Raw genomic sequence first — 19,225 nt, forward strand, 5'->3', positions numbered from 1 at the left:
TCTTTGTGTCTCAAATCTCCTTCTCCTTTCTCATAAGAACACTGATTACTAGATTTAGAACCCACCTCAATCCAGGATGATCTCATCTCAAGATTCTTAACCGCATCTTCAAAGATGCTTTTTCCAAATAAGGTCATATCCACAGGTACTACAGGTGTGGACTGAGATATGTCTTTTAGAGGGGACACAATGCAGCCTACTACACCAAAGTCCTAAAAGTCCACATACTCTGGCTACAGAGGCTTTGGGTAAGAAATGACTGGAGGCAATGCAAAGCATAAAGCTTTTTTTTTTTCTTACAGACAGTATTGGTAGATACTTCTATATTTTTAAAAACTGTACATCATAAATTCCTAGCATTTGCAGATCTGTGCAATAAACACCAGGAATATATGTAGCTACAGAATTGAAATAGAGTTGGTACAGCTTATATAGATGAGACAGAAAGTTAAGATATTTTAGAGACTTAACTTTGAGAAATTAGACACAAACCAGGAACTCCGGGTAATATTCTTTGAAATGAGATATGCCCAGGCCAGCCCTTGAGGGTGTGGGCCAGTGTAGAATGTGAAAACAGAATGAAGACAGATGTTTCCTTAGTCACTGGTGCTTAAGGGTGTTCCCAGTTCTTTAGTGAAATAGGCTATGTATCATCCAACCCATGCTGAAGCTATGACTGATTTAAGATATGTTGTCTATATTTGTTCTTAAATTATTTCTCTGTGAGTTTTAAATAATTTATAGCGTATCTAGTGGTATGTAGCCAACTCTTTTAAACTAACACTTTCATGTTTACATAAAGTCCTGAAATAGTGGAAAGGGGACTCTTAATGTAGTACAAAGAAAAATGGTATCTGAACTGGGTAGGCCAACTAATGCCTGCAGTCAGATTGTTCAAGAGAGGGAAAACACTGCCTGATGCCCAAATATGAATATTCTTTTTTGGATCCAACACCCTTCAAATATCCCAAGATTTTGAAAGTTAGGTGCCAAGGTATGGTGTTGTGGCTGTCCACATCTCTAACTTTACAAATATTTTTCATGTTTCAAAATAGAAAGCATATTCATCTAAAAATTAGAAATAAGCATGCTAAGGTATAAATATTTATCAATCTATGTTTATTTTATTTAATGACAGAATACTGTATTTGTAGATGTATAGTCCTTCTTAGACTTACTAAAGAGAGTAATCCTGTCTTTCCAGAAAAGCCCCTGTCCTAGTCTTCTTCGGTATCTCCCTCAGTGCCTAGCACAGCTCCTAACGTATAGTGCACTCACGACCAGTGGTTGCTACAAGATTTCCTAATGCATTATACTAAATGGTTGCTCCTTCTTATGGAAAGTACCACCTACACATGTGATGACCTGATAGATTCATGTTGGATAAACACTACTAAATATTTCTGCCACTGAAGCAACGGTGAAACCTGAGCTTGGGGAGCAACTAATTGTGCCAGTTTACTCTGTGCAATTTGTAAAACAGAGTTATAATTGTGCCTGACTCAGGGAGGACGTTGAGAGGTTTAAATAATTTAATACTTGGAAAGTGTTCAGAAGAGTGTCTGGCACATAAAAAGTTATATGTAAGCATTTTCTTAGTAGTGGTATTGGTATCATTATTATGCATTAGCTTTCCAGAAATAGGTTTGTTAGGAGTAAATACAATCATATATCTTTTATTCGGCATGGATAAACATCTTCCAAATTATTGAAATAACTACCTTTAAGTTGTCAGTCAATCCATCGGTCAATATTTATTGAGCACCTATTACGTGCCAGGCACTGTTCTTTAGTCATACAGTAATACAGAATTGAGATGACAGTCCCTGCCTTCAAGAAGTTACTTACACTCCTGTGGAATAAGGAATACATAAACACATCAATTTTTTTAATGAGATACTTTTAGATAATATGAACAGCAAAGAAAATAAAATTGTGTAGTTGATATGTAGCGCCTACCTGAAAGGTGGAAAGATAATTTGAGCTAAGAAGGTCATTAAAGGCTAGAAGAAGAGAAGTTGAGCTAAGAATAGAATAATGAGGCAATCACTTGTAGATCTGAGAAAAGACCTCTCCAAGTAGAAGCAATAGCAACTGTAATGCGCAAACATTCTGTAATAGAAACAAATGTTCAAAGTTGATGCATTAAGTCATTACTTGAGTGCCTGTCAAGGGAAAGGAAGAGAATAACTGCAGGAATGAAGTCTTTATGAAGGTAGCATGTGATGGTATCCTGAGTTTATCTGTAGGGAATGGCCTTAGATAGGGGCAAACAGACTTTGCAGAGTATGAGTGTGAATATGGTAGGCTCTTAGAACTAGTGGTAGGAAAATTAGATAGTAGTGAGATTGTAGCATGAATGAGTGGAAGGGAAGAAGAGGTTTAAGGAGTAATTTCAAAGAGTTAGAATTGAATATGCTTGGCAAGTACAGTAGGATGGCACTTAGTGTGGTATGCCTTTGCCATATGTGGTCATGGTTTTGAAATGATGAGCCAGAACAATTATTTGATTTTTTCTAACAACATTTAGCTGCTTAAATGTTGGTGTAAAGTGGGCAATTAGTTGGGTGAAACCGGGGCTGAGACTTTGCCAAGCAGGGAAAATGGACAGAGTTGGCCCAAGAATCAGGAAGCATTTGCAAGAAAATAGTCACAGTAATATACAAAATCTCAGCTTGGTAAGAAGAAAGTGAAAAGATGGGTGAAGAAAGAACAAGTGATGAATATAAAAGATAAATAACAAGAATAGGGAATTGGAGGTCTTGATGAAGTTAAAAACTAGCAAGAGTGGGATAAACAGAGTAAATGAGCTAGATGAATAAGAAATGATCAGAAAATGAGGTGTTTGAAGTGAAAGTATGAAAGGCGTTAGTTATGAAAGGGTGGATGTGGTAACTATGTAAGTACTACTTAAGGGAGAAGGAAGGTAGATCCGTATCTAAAATTGACTAAATTTTTTTTATAATCATTTTGGATAGAAATGCCATTAAAATGGTTTTTAGACTATTCCTTATATTATTGGAATAGATAAAACATGATTGTTTTCTGGGCATAATAGGATTATCAATATAAAGATAAATTATATTATGATATATATGGTAATTCCTTCAGCATTTCCTGATTATTTTGACCCTGCAATAAATTACCCCAGACATTTATATTTGGAGTCACTATGCCTGTTATTCATAGTTGTTTTAGTTTTCCTGTCTCTTCCTTTGTTCCTTTCCAGCATAGCCTGAAAATTGGACTTCTTAACTAAAACATGCCTGAGTGAGGGTCTTCAAGGCACACCCACAATAAAGTCCACAAACTTGACTGAATAAGTGTGGGTTTCTTAGGCATCCTTTCCTAGGCCTCATTCCCTCTGGTCAAAGGAGGCTTTATCTCAAAGACAAGGAAGGGGCACCAAGATTGATAGATGCCAACCCCCACCAAAACAAATAAATAACTAAATAAATAAGCTTTTATTTCTAGCAAATAAATTTTGGTGAGATTTGACAAACTCCTCTATTTAGATTTCTAGCGTTCAATGAAAATATTTCTCTTATTTATAAATGGTTTTCTTGGGGAATAGCTATTAAGCTTTGAATAGCCCTGGATTTCAGTTCAAAGTTAAAATAGTTCTGACCTAGGGTTTTAAGTAATTCGCATTTAAATGACATAAAAATTTATAACCTCCCTTTTAACTGCCTCCAAATATTATTTCCCTGTGGACTTCCTCATGTATAAACTGGATCATGTAATCATTGCTTTACAAAATGCAAAAAAGCACAAATTAATATTCCCAAATAGCCACTAGCCTAACTAAATCAAATATCTAAAATGATCCAGTAGAGTAAGCCATTTATTTTGTTTTTGTCATCCTCCTTTTTTTAATGATAAAAGTATTTTTACTTGCAGCAATCGAAAGCACATGTCCACATCCCTTTTCCAGTTATTACATAAAAACGCAGATGCCACTTCTGAGGAATCGAAACTCTTTCAGTGACTCCTGTGCAGTTCCATAATGTGAAGAGACGCCTCTGCTCTCATTTACATAATGAATGCTGGCCATCCTTCTATAGCCTGTTTACTGTAAACTCCCAGGACTTGGTAAGCAATATCTCACTACAGAGACACTTTCAGAAAAACGCCTGGAAAAAGACTCTATTATATTTTCACAAAATGCTATTTCAGACATAGGAGATATGAAGTTGGAAAAAAAGTAATTAAACGAAAAGGTGATGGATGAAAAAGGCGTCTGAAAAAAAGCAGCACCCTGGGAATAGCAAGAGATAAAGTAGCTGGAGGCATTTGGCCTTTTCTGAACAATTTTAGCACAAAAACATTTGGCAATCAGTGGAGGTGGTTCTGTGAGCATTCCGCTTTAGTTGGTGAGCAGAGGTGGAATCTCACCAATACATTTTATACATGAATGGTTTCAAAGATCTTAAATCTCTAGATACCTTTTATGGGTTTCTATCAGTCCATCGTGTTCCCTTCAAACCATTCACACATTCATTCGACAGTATTTATTGAAATAATTCAAACGATATTTGAAAAAAAATTTTTTTCAATAAGATTTATTACTACCTACAATAATCCTTTGATGTTTTCTTACTAGAATGAAACATGTTTTAAGAGAGTTACTGATTTAGCTGAAGCGGGGAGGAGCAACAAGCAACAGTCACAGTATTTTCAAAAAGTATAACAATTCAGTGTGCCTCTCATTATGCCTTTACTGAGACACTATTATGTGCCAGTCATCATTCTAGGTGTTATATAGATAGCAAAGCACAAATTATGCAAAAATTATTTGTCCTCAGGGCTCTTTCATTACAGGTGAAAAGACAATAAACATAAGAAATAATTCATTTACGGTGTGTTAGAAATGAGTGCTATGGAAATAAAGCCAAGATGGGAGCTAAGTGTGTATGTGTGTAATTTTAATTTTTTCACATTGTTACATGAAAAAAGAAAGATATAGAGAATGTGACTAGTAGGCTGCCAGATGTATTTTTTAAGAATCAGTATATATGCTTTTATATGCATAGCCTATCTATGAAAGGAGTCTAAGAAATCATCAACATGATTCGATGGTTGCCTCAAGGCAGAAGAACTCAGTGTCTAGGGAAATGCTCTTTAATGTATCCCCTTAATATCTTGAATTTTGCTCCTGTGCATCAATTTTTCAAATAATTTAAATTAATTCTTGAAAATGAAGTTTTACATAACATAAAATAATCTACAGTAGTTAAATCAATTACTTGGCATATAATCTGTGAATATAAAATAAATCATCTATATTTGATATTTCCCGACCAGCATGATTGAAAGAGTTTAATTGTTATCTTAAGGCAATCCTAAGGAAGAAAAGTAACTCTTATCAAGTAATTAATATTTATAATCAAAAATATGCAGAAAAAATAGCCTAATATTTTCATTGTTCTCATTCTTTTCTTTTCCTCCTATAATCTGTTTTATACTCATCCCATTGCTAATTCTTTTGGAAGGTAAACAGGATAATAGATGAAGCTACATCCACTCTAATTTTTTTTGTCTCCTTTTTAGTCTACGGAAATCCAACCCTTTACTGGCACTAAGCACAGACTAACTGGACCTGGTATCACCTTTACCAATAATTTCCAGTAACCACCACCCACGGTTGAATCAACTCAACTAAGATGTTTTCATATCTCTTCAAACTACTTTGAACATCTTATTGTTTGATAACATTATAGCTAAATGACCTCATTTGAAGTCAGCAGGTATGGCCTGGGCCACATCCAGGTTTCTAGTGGTGGTAGTCCAGAGCCCTGCCAGTGCCCCAAGAGTTTCCAAAATTAACACACACTCTGTGACCCAGGGAATCAGAGACTTAGATAAAGAGGACAGGGATTTCTTGCCCAATTTCAGTTCCCAGAAGTAACTGCCCTTTACCATTAGTCAATGACATTTTCCAATATTATCATTCACTCATCTCACATATTCATCTCATCCGCTTTACCTTCTCTTGAACACTTAGTGATAGAATCAGGTTCTTTAGGGCATGTCTTATTTTTAAATTCTTTATTGTCATTCCTGACATCATCACCTAGCCTAGTCTCTAATATTGTCAGTGTCTGGAATATTTTCCCATTGGGACTTTTTTTGGGTACAAGTGGGTGGCAAAATGTTGTTTGGTTTGACTTCCTGTTCTGTGTTGGCAGGAATCTTAAAAACTGGGTAAAACCAGGTCAATGGCCTGGGTTTCTTTACCTTTTGCAGTTTTACACTTTGGGAAGTGGGAGGAGGGAGAAAGGGATTCTAGTAGCCCATTTCTCACAGAGTAAGAAAGAATTAAAAAAGAAATTTTCTGGGACAAGAAATTAAATTTCAAAGTCTACAAGAAAGAAGCTGAGAAACTTCAGCCACAGAAATTGTTTACTTAAGTTCCACATAGCTAAAGAAAACTCAAAAACATTAATTTTTATTTTTTTTCAGAGAACAAATATCATCCTCATTCTGATCGCACATTGTGATGAAATCACCTTGGTAGGCAGTATGATTAGAAAAGCAAGACTGAGCAAGTGCCCTTCTCATCATACTCAATCCCATTTCATTAGTCAGGACTATACAAATAAGACACCCAATTAGTAACTCATGTAACTATAAAGCCCAGGGTATAGAGCCCTCTTCAGGTATGGGGCAGTTTCAGAAATCTGTCTCTTCCCATCTCTTTGTTCTCCTTTCCTTTAAAGTGACTTCTTTCTCAGGTTGGCTCTCTCCTCACAGTTACCAGGTTTACATTCTAGCAGTGCAACAACCCTCCCTAAAGAGTACATTTCTTTCTAGGTTGTTTCACAAAAGATTCCTATTGGCCCAGCTTAGGTCACATGTCATCACTGAACCAATCACTATGGACAAGGCTGTGTGCTTTGATTGGTCAGGCCAAAGTCATGGGTCTATTCCTGAAACCCCAGGAGTGCTGTCACTTCCACCTGAGCCACAAGGACTAAGACTGTGCAAGGGTATTTCTCAAAGGCAAATGAGGATATGATTAGCAGAAAGGGAAATGGAGTCTGCAAAGCTAGAAGAAGAGGAGGTCAGTGAAGCATCAAGGGGGCAAAATTTAAGGAAACACTCATTTTTCTGGTTCATGTAGGGTTAGGTTAGAAAATGAGCTCCTCCTTAAATTTTGTGCCCTATATTCCTCACTCATCCTTAGTCTTGGCCCTAAAAGATGGGCAAGCAAAACACAAAATATTCATTATACCCATATTCAAAAATATCTCCCAGAGTGCCTGAAATCCCCATCATTGAAGATTCTTTTCTTTGGGTTAGACAGAGATATCTCCAGGAGTCTTTTAATTTCCACCCTCAAAAGACAGAGGGCAAATCTTTTAGTCAAAAAGAGTTTTCCATATACATGCTAATTAGAGACTATAAGTCAATTACCTTCTGGGCCAGCACCAGTTGAAAACCTCACCCAATAACAACATGTGAGGCACTGTAAGAAGAGGCCATGGGGAAGAGGGAGGAATGGCCAAGACCTGAGACTGTACAGAAGAAATTCCCTAAGAGGAGGAAAATGACATAGAAAAGGAGATACGAGATGTTAAAGGCACACTTTTGTTAGGTAGCTAGTCAGAAATGAGTGACAGGGGAACAAAAGAATAGAGGCCCAGCTCTGTAACCATAAAATTTCCTTTGAAGACTTTCCTCAAGCACCTCCCAGAGATACCTCCCTTTTAGGGTTATAAATTACCCCAAATCCTAGAGCACAAAAAAGCCATAAAGCCGCTGGCCTAAACTAGCCACAAACGCATGAGCAAAAAGTACTGCCCCTAACTTCAGCCTCATTATACCATCATTATAATCTCATGACTATGCCTGGAAGTTCATGAATCTAATTATAACAGACTGAATTCTGTACACTAGACAAAGTTATATAGCAGCCAGGTGTCAATCAAGGTGATCTCACTTGCCAATCACTTAGGAATATCTTTAGGCCCCATCATGGCCCCCAAATATAAAGCAGTCTTCTCCCTCTTCCCAGGCTGTAACCCATTCCCTGCCCCTTAGGGTACACAACCTCATTTCCACATGGCTAGCCACTTTTAGGCTTGACCTGCCTTCTATCTCATAATGTGCTTTTAATAAACAAATATTTATCATATTCACTGAGTCGAAATTCATTTCTTCAGCAGTGAAAAGGACCTAGAGGTGTGTGTGTTACCAAAACTCCAATTGCTCCAACGGTAACTCTTTTATTCAATCATTTACTAACATTTAATGAACATTGGTTCTAAGCCTACTCCATCGCTTTCCTAAATTCTGTCATATGGAGATATTGAAGTAGCAAGCTGGCAAGTGAGGATGTAGCAGGAAGGACTAAGGGCACAGAAATGTGGAAATCTCCAAACAGAAACTTTTTGTTGATGTGCAACATCTGGGAAGGCTTATCTGGAGTTCCGGTAAGGCTTCAAGGAGAAGGACAAATCCTGCCAACAGCAAGTCCTTGGGTATTTGAGTTGCTGGAATTTTTGAAAGCTTAATTTTCCCCTACAGCAAGGGTTTAAGGAAAGACTAGGAGACTTATGAATTGTGTGTCCCTCCCAGGACCCAGGGGAAAATCAATCTTTAAACTACAGATAAATAAGTCAAATGCCTCTTAAGTTTGGTACTAATAAAGATGATTATTCCTATCCTTCATATTCCAGTAATTTAATCTTCTCTTTCTGGGACTCTAGTTGCCTTTGGCAAAGAAAAGAGCTTTACATAATTGAAGTATATATGCCTGTCCTAAAAATCAGGCTTCGACTTCTTTTGTCCACCTAATAATGATAAGCATATAAAGCAATGATCCTGTTATTAGTTGGAGGTTCCATTTGGAAATATAATTGTCCATTATGTATACTTATAATGAATCCCAATAGTATCCAAAAACCAGAGTCACTTTGGTCCAATACAGCCCATCTGTCTGCTTCTGGTGACAGATATGTCACCAAGGTATGCATAGTGGATGGCCAGATGCCAGGAACCTTAGAATCATATCACTCTCTTCCCTGTTTAGGGAGCAGCCTTCTGCATAAAATGGCTTCCATGGTATGTGCCTACAAGTAGAGAATGTGATGGCTAGAATGTCTGGTCCTGTATTTTCACAGGAACTATTTGCCTTATAGTCCATCAACAGCTAACGAATCAGCACATCGGCATCCTGGTTTTCAGTATTAGGTTCCGTGTGCTAAGAATCAAGTTTCTATGCCTACGAAGCTTAGAGCCAGATGCTAGACCAGGGGCAAGTCACCAAAACTGTACTGACCAACCATGAGGCCTCTTGGGGACACACCAGGAAGCTTTCTTTCCTAGTTACACACCCTTTCTCGCCCTTTTTAGTCTTCAAACTGGGAAAATTGATGCTATAAAATCGATGAATACCTTTTTAAATTCTTCCTTGCTCATACTATCAGATTACCTTTTTTCAAGCTCTAATGTAATTGGCAGTAGATTCGTTAATGAATGTAATGAGTACCTATTATATGCAAAGCACTGTGCTAGATGCATTGGAGAAGTCTAGGCTGAAAAGGATATGGTGTCAACCCTCATAGCTTGCATTCCAGGAGAATAGATACATACACAATAAATTTTTAAGAGGCAATTTTTCCTAGTGCTGTACTAGAAGCACAGACTACACTATATAGAAAAAGAAAAGATTAATTGCAATTAGTGGCTCAGAAAAGACTTCTTGAAAGACATGGAATCTGAGCTGACTCCAGAGATGCTCTGGGAAGAGCTGCTATCCAGGAAAAGGGAAAGTTGACTCAAATGTGCTGGGAAGAGGCCTGAGGTGTGACCGAACACCTCGTCCATGGCAAGTGTGCCATGGAACTTAAGACCAAATTGGGAGGACTCTGGGTTCTAAACCACAGAGTTTGGGAGTACAGGCATACTTTGCTTCATAGGTTATCATCATTAGTTAAATCTTAAACCACCATAGCTGTGGTTTTTGAGCTCCTCCAATATAAAAAGACAAATCAGTGCAATTATTCAATATGTGTTATTGCACATCATTATGCAATATTATGTAGCTATAGATATATATCAACAATAAAGTATCCTCATCATCATCTTTCTCTTCTTTCATTTGGCTTATTTCTTTCGAATGATTTAATCTACCTAAATTAAAACCTCCAAATTCAAAATCATCCAAGCTATGAGCCTCAGGGGTTCCAGATAGAGGGGAAAGATGTCACCTTTTAAGGCGAATCGAAGCAAGATGGCAAAATATGAGAAATACCTGGAAGCCTTGACCAGGTGGTGCTTTCTCAGCTGCTCAAAGAGGCCCCTCCTGCTCATTCAGTAAAGCGGTCCTTCTCAGCCTCTAAAAGCCTCAATCTGCCTAGTATGCACAGATCCTAAGGGCTCTGGGGAATACCCTTAAAAAACTTTGCAGCAACATCTGTGGCAAAGCTGCAGAGCCAGAGCAGGAAGTTCTGGTCCTTCCAGCTGCCCGGGATTCCCACTTGAACTCTTTCCTGGAAACGCTGTAGTCATCTTTATCTTGCGAAATCTAGCGGGCCCTCCCTCCCTTCTCGGTCTTCTTAAACGGAGGAGAGCTGCGAGCCGCAAGCCGCAAGCCGCAGCGCTAAGCTCGAGCGCCGCGAAGCGCCGCCCTGTCGCAGCCTAGCCCCGGCGCGCCAAGCTACAGCTGCGCCAAGCTACAGCTGCCCTAGACCGAAGGCGCTCGGAAGCGCCCCTCTCGCAGGTGGGTCACACTGCTGGCTATTTGCCTCCTACTTTTCGCCATACAGCGCCCCCACCATCCCTTATATGCTTCTGTCAACCTCAAAACCCTGCTTTCAGGACCCCACTCCCCAAGCCCGCTGGCGCTGGCAAGAAGGTGCTCACAGCATGGGAGACCACCTAGGAAGACCAGGTGCTGTAGGCGTAAAAAATAAAAAAATTAAAAAATAAGGGATTGTCAACTGACAAGGTCCTTGCAATCTGTGAGGTCGACCAAGGGTTGCCTCGCCTTAAAAAAAAAAAAAAAAAGGTACTCACAAACTCCCCCACGCGCCCGCCCTCCCCCACCCCTGCACCCCTCAGGGAAAGGCCAGCCAAGGGTATTCTGGATCAGTCAAGCCATTCATCAAGCATCTAGCTTACTGGAATTTAAACTCTCATCTCCACATCCACGGTGGAGAGAAGTCACACAAGATTTTGGATTCCTCTCACTATCTTACTTCTGGATAAGAGCAATCTTGTAGTACTCATCAGAGGGAGCCTGGAAGAGTGTAGGTGCAGCAGCCTCCGCAGTCTCAGATCTGAGGTCACTACCTGACCAAGAGCTGAAATTTGTCCTGAGATCTGCAACCACTTCCATTCCTGAGCTTGGTTTAAATTTCCTTCTATAGTTTGGCTACTGCTTTTTCAGAGAAATATTATTTGAAATGTAATTTTTTGTAAAGAATAAATAAAACCTTGGTTCCCTGTTTGTCCAGAGGCAGCAAGAAGGTAATTTTTTCTCTGGATGGTAATTCTGGAACTTTCTTTAAAAGATGACTGGTGTAATGGAAAGTGAACTGGATGCAGAATGGGGAGGAGGGCTGAAGAATTCCATTCTTAGTTATAACTAGAAGCTCAACACCTCAGCCTCAGTTTTCACATATGTAAAATAAAGGCTATTGGACCAATGAATCCGCATAGTCCAACTCTAACGAGGTGAAAATCCATGACTAGAGATTGAAATATATTGATAATCTTATGGTTAACACTTATGACTTAATGCTATAAGTATAACCAAGTAATTATTCTCTTCGTAATCATTCAGGTTTCATTTTTATAAAGTAACTACCTAGCTATGGAGAGAGCCTCTTCCCACATGAATATCTTAGACTTCTACCACATTTATCATTCAGAGAATATCTCAGTTTTCAAAACCATTCTTCAGCCTTGCTGTGTGAGAATGTCCTATTCCCTATAAATGGCAGTCTCATAAATGTCACTGACATGAAAGAACACTTTTCTGATACAGTAGGTATAATTTTATAAAATGGCACATTTATTTGCAGCAGTAACTTTTTTGAGATATGGCCTGTTACAAGGCCCCATGTTTTTCAGAATGCTCTGATTTAGCACAGTATGAAATTCTACCTGCATATATTCTACCTGCATGGCAAACCCTGCCAACCCATAAAACAGAACAAAGCACTCCCTATTTACCAGGCTTCGAGGTGTTAAAGTAAATACTACATATGTATACTGAAATTGGGTCATACCACTTTCTCCAACTGGCAATGTTTACAGTTCTGCTAAAGTTCACATAGCAACTTCAGGTTGGGAAACCAGCGTAAACAAGGCCTGAATCATAACTTGAAAACAATTTCCAGACTTCTGCATTGCTTAATCTTGCTGTTGTTAGAAGTAACTAAATAAATTTTTATAAGCCTTTTAATAAATTGTAAACCTTGGGCCTTGAGCCTTGTTCTGAACAGTTTTATGAAAAATAGATTCATTTGTCAAAGAATTTCAAAATTGAAGAAACCCTGAGCACTCTGCATTTCCCTGTCTCCTGAAGGACCATCCCTATATCACTCTATAATTATTAATGCCATTATTAAAAGGATATAGATCTCCTTTTAAAGTCTCCTGAGTAGCTGATTCTGTAGTCTCGCTCGGAAACACAGTTCAGTGTTTCATGATTCTCACCATCTAGTTCTCTTTATAAATCATCTGAATCTTTTGTCAACTGCTATTTAAAAATCATTTCTTTTTAAAATCTTAAGACTAATAAGCTACTGACAAAAAATAAAATAAAATAAAATAAAATAAAATAAAATAAAATCACCCCTCAAACTTGAAGATTTGCTAGGGCACCACATATCTAGCTCCTTCTGCGTTGTCTTCTGAGGCAGAGGTAATTTATTAAATGTCTGCATCCACACTACCTAAAATTCTTACTGTAAAAATCTAGGATATTAAGGTTTTGTGGGTGGGATTTTTTTTTTTTTAAGTTGTAGTTAGGCCAGAGATAACAGAAATAAGATTTACAAAAACAAGACCTCTGAAGTCATCTGTTTGACTATTTTTTGTACATCCAAAGACAATGGGTCATTAATTATGAAGACTTCCTGAGCAGTTCTATATGATATCTTAACCCTACTCAAGATATTTCGAATGACTTTTATGGCATTTCCAAAATGATTTAAATGATCATTTGTTTGTTACTGTTGTTGAAAAGAAATCAGTCTTGGAATGAATAAAAGTAGGTAAATAACTAAAGCATAATTAATTCTTAAAACAATGCATGATAAGAAAACATACTTGACCTATTCTTCCAAAATCTATTCTTCCAAAATCATTAAGGAAAAGAGAATGCTTGCACTGTTTGAAGATCATCTTTCAGAAATACATCACTGCAGAAAGAATGCAATTTTCTACTAAAAGAAGTATTTCTATTTTAATTAACTAGGCAAGATAGTAACATACTGATCTAGATGCTTCTCCACAATATTCTAGAAGAGTATTCAACTATGCATGGAAAGGTCTTACCATATTGTACTTCGAGTCACATATTTTTGAAAACTTTTGAGAGAAATATGTTTATTTAAAATGTAGATTACATGATCAATCCTAATGTCAGGATGAAAGAAATTTCCAGTTTCATCTTATAAGGAAGGAAATGTGTACAAAGGGTAATTTTGAAAAGTTAGGAATTATCATTCTGAATAAAAAGAAAGCTAAGAGATAATTTAATATAATTGTATAGCACACCTCTTAAAGGGTTTTTAGTACATAAACTAGTACATAAAAACTAGTACATTAATATTTGCCTCAGCTCCAAATATTAAAGGGAAAAATGGCATTAAGAACAGAGCTAGAGGCTCCAATCAGGTCTTCAATGTTGATGGCACCAACACTGAAGAGCCCGGGAATTGGAGGGGGCAATTAACGGTTGCACATTCCTCCACTCAGGTCCTCGCACATTATGTTGTAACAGTTTGATCATGTGTCTACATCCTCCCCAAGACTGGAGCCCCTTGAGGACAGTCTCATTTATCACATCATCCTTCTTACATAGCACAGTGCCTGGCACAGAGAGGCTGTTAATAACTCTGTCAAAACATGAAGTCCTACCAAGATATTGTTAACGCTGAATTTTATTTTTGGAAGATACTGACCATTATTGGCATAATAGGTCATAAGCATGGATGTCCCCTGTACTATACTAGTTAATAGGGTCAAGTGTCCAGATTTCAACTACCAGCCATTTAGGGAGAAATATGAGATTGCTTTATACTGTATAGAATATATAAAGTAAATAGTGGAAATTCTTATAACTGTTTTTAAAAAGGAGAAGGAAATTGCAGGAATCTTGGTGTTGCCTCTCATTAACCTTAATTTTAGTAACCCTATTAAGTTGCTATACTGGGTAAGTTTCATAATAAATTTGTAACTATAATACCTTGGAGTCTAATTCATTTTAAAAGGTAATTCATTTTAAAGAATGACATAATGAGAAAAAAGTCAAGGCCGAGAGAGATCTTTGGAAACATGGCAGAGTGAGAGATGTCCCCAGATCTCTCCCCTTGAAACAACAATAAGCTGAACATCTAAAACTCAACGAAAACCACCCAAACTGCACACCAGCACATCTGAGCGTGGGATCTGCATATAAGAGCTACCACAGGTCAGAACCCCAGGTGTCGGGCCATGGACTGGGACAAATAAAGAAGCTGCCTCTCGCAGCTGTGGGAGCTCCCTGCAGGAGGAAGGGAAGGAGAGAAGGAGCAGCAAGTTCCTGCGGTGAGTTCCCGAACATTCCTGCCTGGGATAGCTGTGAGCTCCCTGTGGCCAGCTGACTGCAGGGCCCAGTCATCAGGGGAGAAAGCAGAGAAGCAGGATGGGACCACAGAGGAATAATAGCTGATTTTTGCTGGCCGTGGTTGCAAAACCCAGGCTGAGCGGCGGCCCCCAACCCCCAACCAATAGGGCCCATCCCTCCATACACTCCAAGATAGATCACCACGGAGCACCAGGAGAATCTGAGCAAACACTGAAGAGACTGTTGCTGACACTGACAGGGACAGAAACTGAGGGTAGTGAGAGTGATTAAATATCTACAAGAAAATTTAAAGAGCATTATTAAGACTTTATGTAAAGCAGGGATCCAAGAGGCTTAGACGCCACCTACTGGAAACCAAAAGAAAAGCAACTTCTTTGCAACAGGCTAAAGAGAGACCTTTATATAATAAATCTTCTTCTGGAAAAACAGCAGAATACACTTCCATTAATGCCCAGGCGGAGAAATAGTCCGTTAAACACCATGAACAACCAAGGTGGCAAGGCATCTAATAAAGAAAGAGAAAAGTCTTCATAAAATAAGCTTATAGACATAGAAATATGTGACAAATGACAGAGAATTCAGGATGGTACTTCTGAAAAAACTCAGTGAGTTTCGAAACAAGTCATATCAACAATTTCAGGAATTGAAAAAACAACTAGATGAGCAGAGCAAGGAGACTGAAACCCTCAAAAAGAACCAAATAGAACTTCTGGAGCTGAAAGACACACTGCAAGAGTTGAAAAATGAATTAGCAAGCTTGGGAAATACAGTTGACCAAATAGAGGAAAGGATCAGTAATATCGAAGACAGAAATCTAGAAATAAATCAGAAGGAAGAAGAGAGAAACCGAAGAATGAAAAATAATGAAAGAAAATTCAAGAACTAGCTGATACCATCAGGAGAGGAAACATAAGAATAATGGGCATTAACAAAGGCAAGGAAAAGGAACAGGGATTAGAAAGCATTTTCAAATAGTTGATGAGAATTTCCCAAATCTAAGGAATGAGCTGGAGCTTGGAATTCAAGAAGTCAACAGAACACCCAATTATCTCAACCCAAAAAGGCCTTCACCAAGACACGTTGTATTAAAATTATCAAAAATCAACAACAAAGACAGAATTCTCAAGGCAGCCAGAGAGAAAAGAACAGTCACTTATAAAGGTAAACCCATTAGATTATCCTCGGACTTCTCAGCACAAACCTTACAACCAGAAAAGCATGGAATCAAATATTTAAACTATTAAGTGAAAGGAAATACCAGTCTCAAATAATGTATCCAGCTAAGCTCTCCTTTAGATATGAAGGAGAAATTAAGACCTTTCCAGACTTACAAAAATTAAGGGAATTCTCCACTACGAGGCCTGCACTACAGGAAGTACTGAAAGGGGTCAGTTCACCTAAAACAAAATGACCAAAATAAAAAAAATATATACATAATTAAGAGTAAAGTGACTATCAGGCAAAAGGAAGCAGAGGAGTGCAACACTTACCAAGAACAAGGCAATATAAGCTTAAATAATAAGAAGAGAATTGTTATAATAAGATAGTAATGAATATTCAGCATACAGAGGGACAAATTAAGATAACAATGACTGAAAAGGGGGATATTCAAAGATCCAGATTCGCAAAGGGAATGGAGATAAAGCACGGCAGAAGAAAATGGATGACTGTGTGTGTGTGTATAAAACTATCCTTATATATTCATAGTGGTAACCACAAGCCAAAGATTCAGAACCATTGTATATAACATAAAACAAGACGGACTAGAGGGAAAACCCACAAAAGCCAACCAAAATAAAGAAAACAGAAACACAAGGACAAGGAAGCAATGGAAACACTGAGCTACCAGAAAGCAAAAGATAAAATGGCTATAAGAAGACCTCATTTTCAATAATCACCCTAAATGTAAATGAACTGAACTCACCAATAAAAAGGCACAGAGTTGCAGAATGGAACAAAAAACAAAACCCAACTATATGCTGCCTTCAGGAGACACATCTCAGCTCAAAGACAAATATAGACTCAAAGTGAAAGGGTGGAAAATGATATTTCAAGCAAATGGAATTTAGAGAAAAGTGGGAGTAGTAGTACTAATATCAGATGAAATAGACTTCAAAATAAAAAAAGTAATGAAACATACTGAAGGACACTTCATAATGATAAAGGGAATCATGCACCAAGAAGACATAACACTTATTAATATCTATGCTCCCAATCAGGGAGCCCCAAAATATGTAAAGCAATTACTAACAGAACTAAAGGGAGAAACAGACCAAAACACTGTCGTAGTAGGAGACCTAAATACCCCACTGTCGGATATAGACAGATCATCCAAACAGAAAATCAATAAGGAAATAACATCCTTAAATGACACATTAGAACAACTGGACATCATTGACATGTACAGAGCCTTCCATCCCCAAACAGCTGCTTATATATTCTTCTCTAGTGCACATGGAATATTCTCAAGAATTGACCACATACTGGGACACAGAGATAGCCTCAACAAATATAAGAGGGTTGAAATCATACCGACCATATTCTCCGATCATAATGCTTTGAAACTAGAGAACAACTGCAGAAAGAAATCAGGAAGAACCACAAATATGTGGAAATTAAACAACACGCTACTGAAGAATAACTGGGTCACAGAAGAAATAAAAAGAGAGATCGAGAGATAGATAGAAACAAATGATAATGATAGTACAACATATCAAAACTTTTGGGACATGGCAAAAGTATTTATAAGAGGAAAGTTCATAACATTACAGGCCTATCTCCAAGAACAAGAACAAGCCCAAATAAACAACCTAATGCTTCATCTTAAAAAACTAGAAAAGGAAGAACAAATGAGGCCTAAAGTCAGCAGAAGGAAAGAAAGCATCAGAATTAGAGCAGAAATAAATGAAATTGAAAACAAAAAAAGATAGAAAAAATAAATGTAACAAAGAGCTGGTTCTTTGAGAAGGTTAATAAAATTGACAAACCCCTGGCTAGACTCACTAAAGAAAAAAGAGAAAAGATACAAATAAACAAAATCAGAGATGAAAGAGGGGAAATTACAAATGACATCACAGAAATACAAAGGATTATAAAGAATACTATGAAAAAGTATATAACACCAAATTTAATAACCTAGAAGAAATGGACCAGTACTTAGAAAAATACAACCTTCCTAGACTGAATCAAGAAGAACTGGAAAATCTAAATAGACCGATCAGCAGTATGGAAATTGAAACAATCATCAAAAACCTACCAAAAGTAAACATCTAGGACCAGATGTCTTCACCTGTGAATTCTACCATACATTCAAAGAAGATTTAATACATATTCTCCTCAACTCTTCCAAAAAATCAAAGAGGAGGCAATACTTCCCAACTCATTTTATGAGGCCAATATTATTCTAATACAAAAACCTGGTAAGGATTACATACAAAAAAAGAAAACTACAGACCAATATCTCTCATGAACACAGATGCAAAACTCCTAAATAAGATACTAGCGAACCGAATACAGCAACATATTAAAAAGATTATATACCATAACCAAGTGGGCTTCATCCCAGAGGCACAGGGATGGTTCAACATACGCAAATCGATTAATGTGATACGCCACATAAACAAATTAAAAAATAAGAATCATATGATCATATCAATAGATGCAGAAAAAGCTTTGACAAGATACAGCATCCATTTATGATCAAAACACTTAACAAAATTGGTATAGAAGGAAAGTAACTTAACATAATAAAGGCCATATACGACAAACCCTGAACCAACATTATACTTAATGGTGAAAAACTAAAAACCTTCCCTCTAAGATCAGGAAAAAGGCAAGGCTGTCCACTATCGCCACTGTTATTCATTATAACATTGGAGGTCCTAGCGAGTGCAATCAGACAAGAGAAAGATGTAAAAGGCATCCAAATAGGAAATGAAGAAGTTAAACTGTCACTATTTGCAGATGACATGATTCTCTATATAGAAAACCCTAAAGACTCCACAAGAACACTACTAGAAACAATAAGCAAATACAGTAATGTTTCTGGATATAAAATCAACGTTCAAAAATCCATAGCGTTCCTATACTCCAATAATGAAGCGTCAGAAAAAGAAGTGGAAAAAATAATTCCTTTTGCTATTGCAACAAAAAGAATAAAATACCTAGGAATAAATTTAAAGAAACAAGTGAAGGACCTATATAATGAAAACTATAAGACCCTATTAAAAGAAATCAAAGAAGATATAAATAGAAAGATATTCTGTGTTCTTAGATTGGAAGAATCAACATAGTTAAAATGACCTTATTACCTAAAGCATTATACAGATTTAATGCAATCTCCATCAAAATCCTACTGGCATTTTTTAAAGAAATAGAACAAAAAATCATCAGATTTGTATGGAAACACAAAAGACCTCG

General features: G+C 37.4%; 1 protein-coding gene and 1 long non-coding RNA gene across 2 annotated transcripts in view; one reads left to right on the top strand and one right to left on the bottom strand.

Annotated features, from left to right (window-relative positions):
- The window catches only part of LOC120615070 (uncharacterized), a 113,319-nt gene that overhangs the window by 44,183 nt on the left and 49,911 nt on the right, over positions 1-19,225 (bottom strand). The window lies entirely within an intron of this gene.
- Positions 10,574-19,225, top strand: part of STEAP4 (STEAP4 metalloreductase) — a 28,095-nt gene continuing 19,443 nt past the window's right edge. Inside the window, exon 1 of the mRNA XM_039878194.1 lies at positions 10,574-10,726. The gene's annotated coding sequence lies outside the window, so the exon portion shown is untranslated. The remainder of the gene's footprint in view (positions 10,727-19,225) is intronic.

This window comes from Pteropus medius, unplaced genomic scaffold, assembly GCF_902729225.1.
Source record: "Pteropus medius unplaced genomic scaffold, Ma_sr-lr_union100, whole genome shotgun sequence".
In the NCBI taxonomy this organism is placed as follows: Eukaryota; Metazoa; Chordata; class Mammalia; order Chiroptera; family Pteropodidae; genus Pteropus; species Pteropus medius.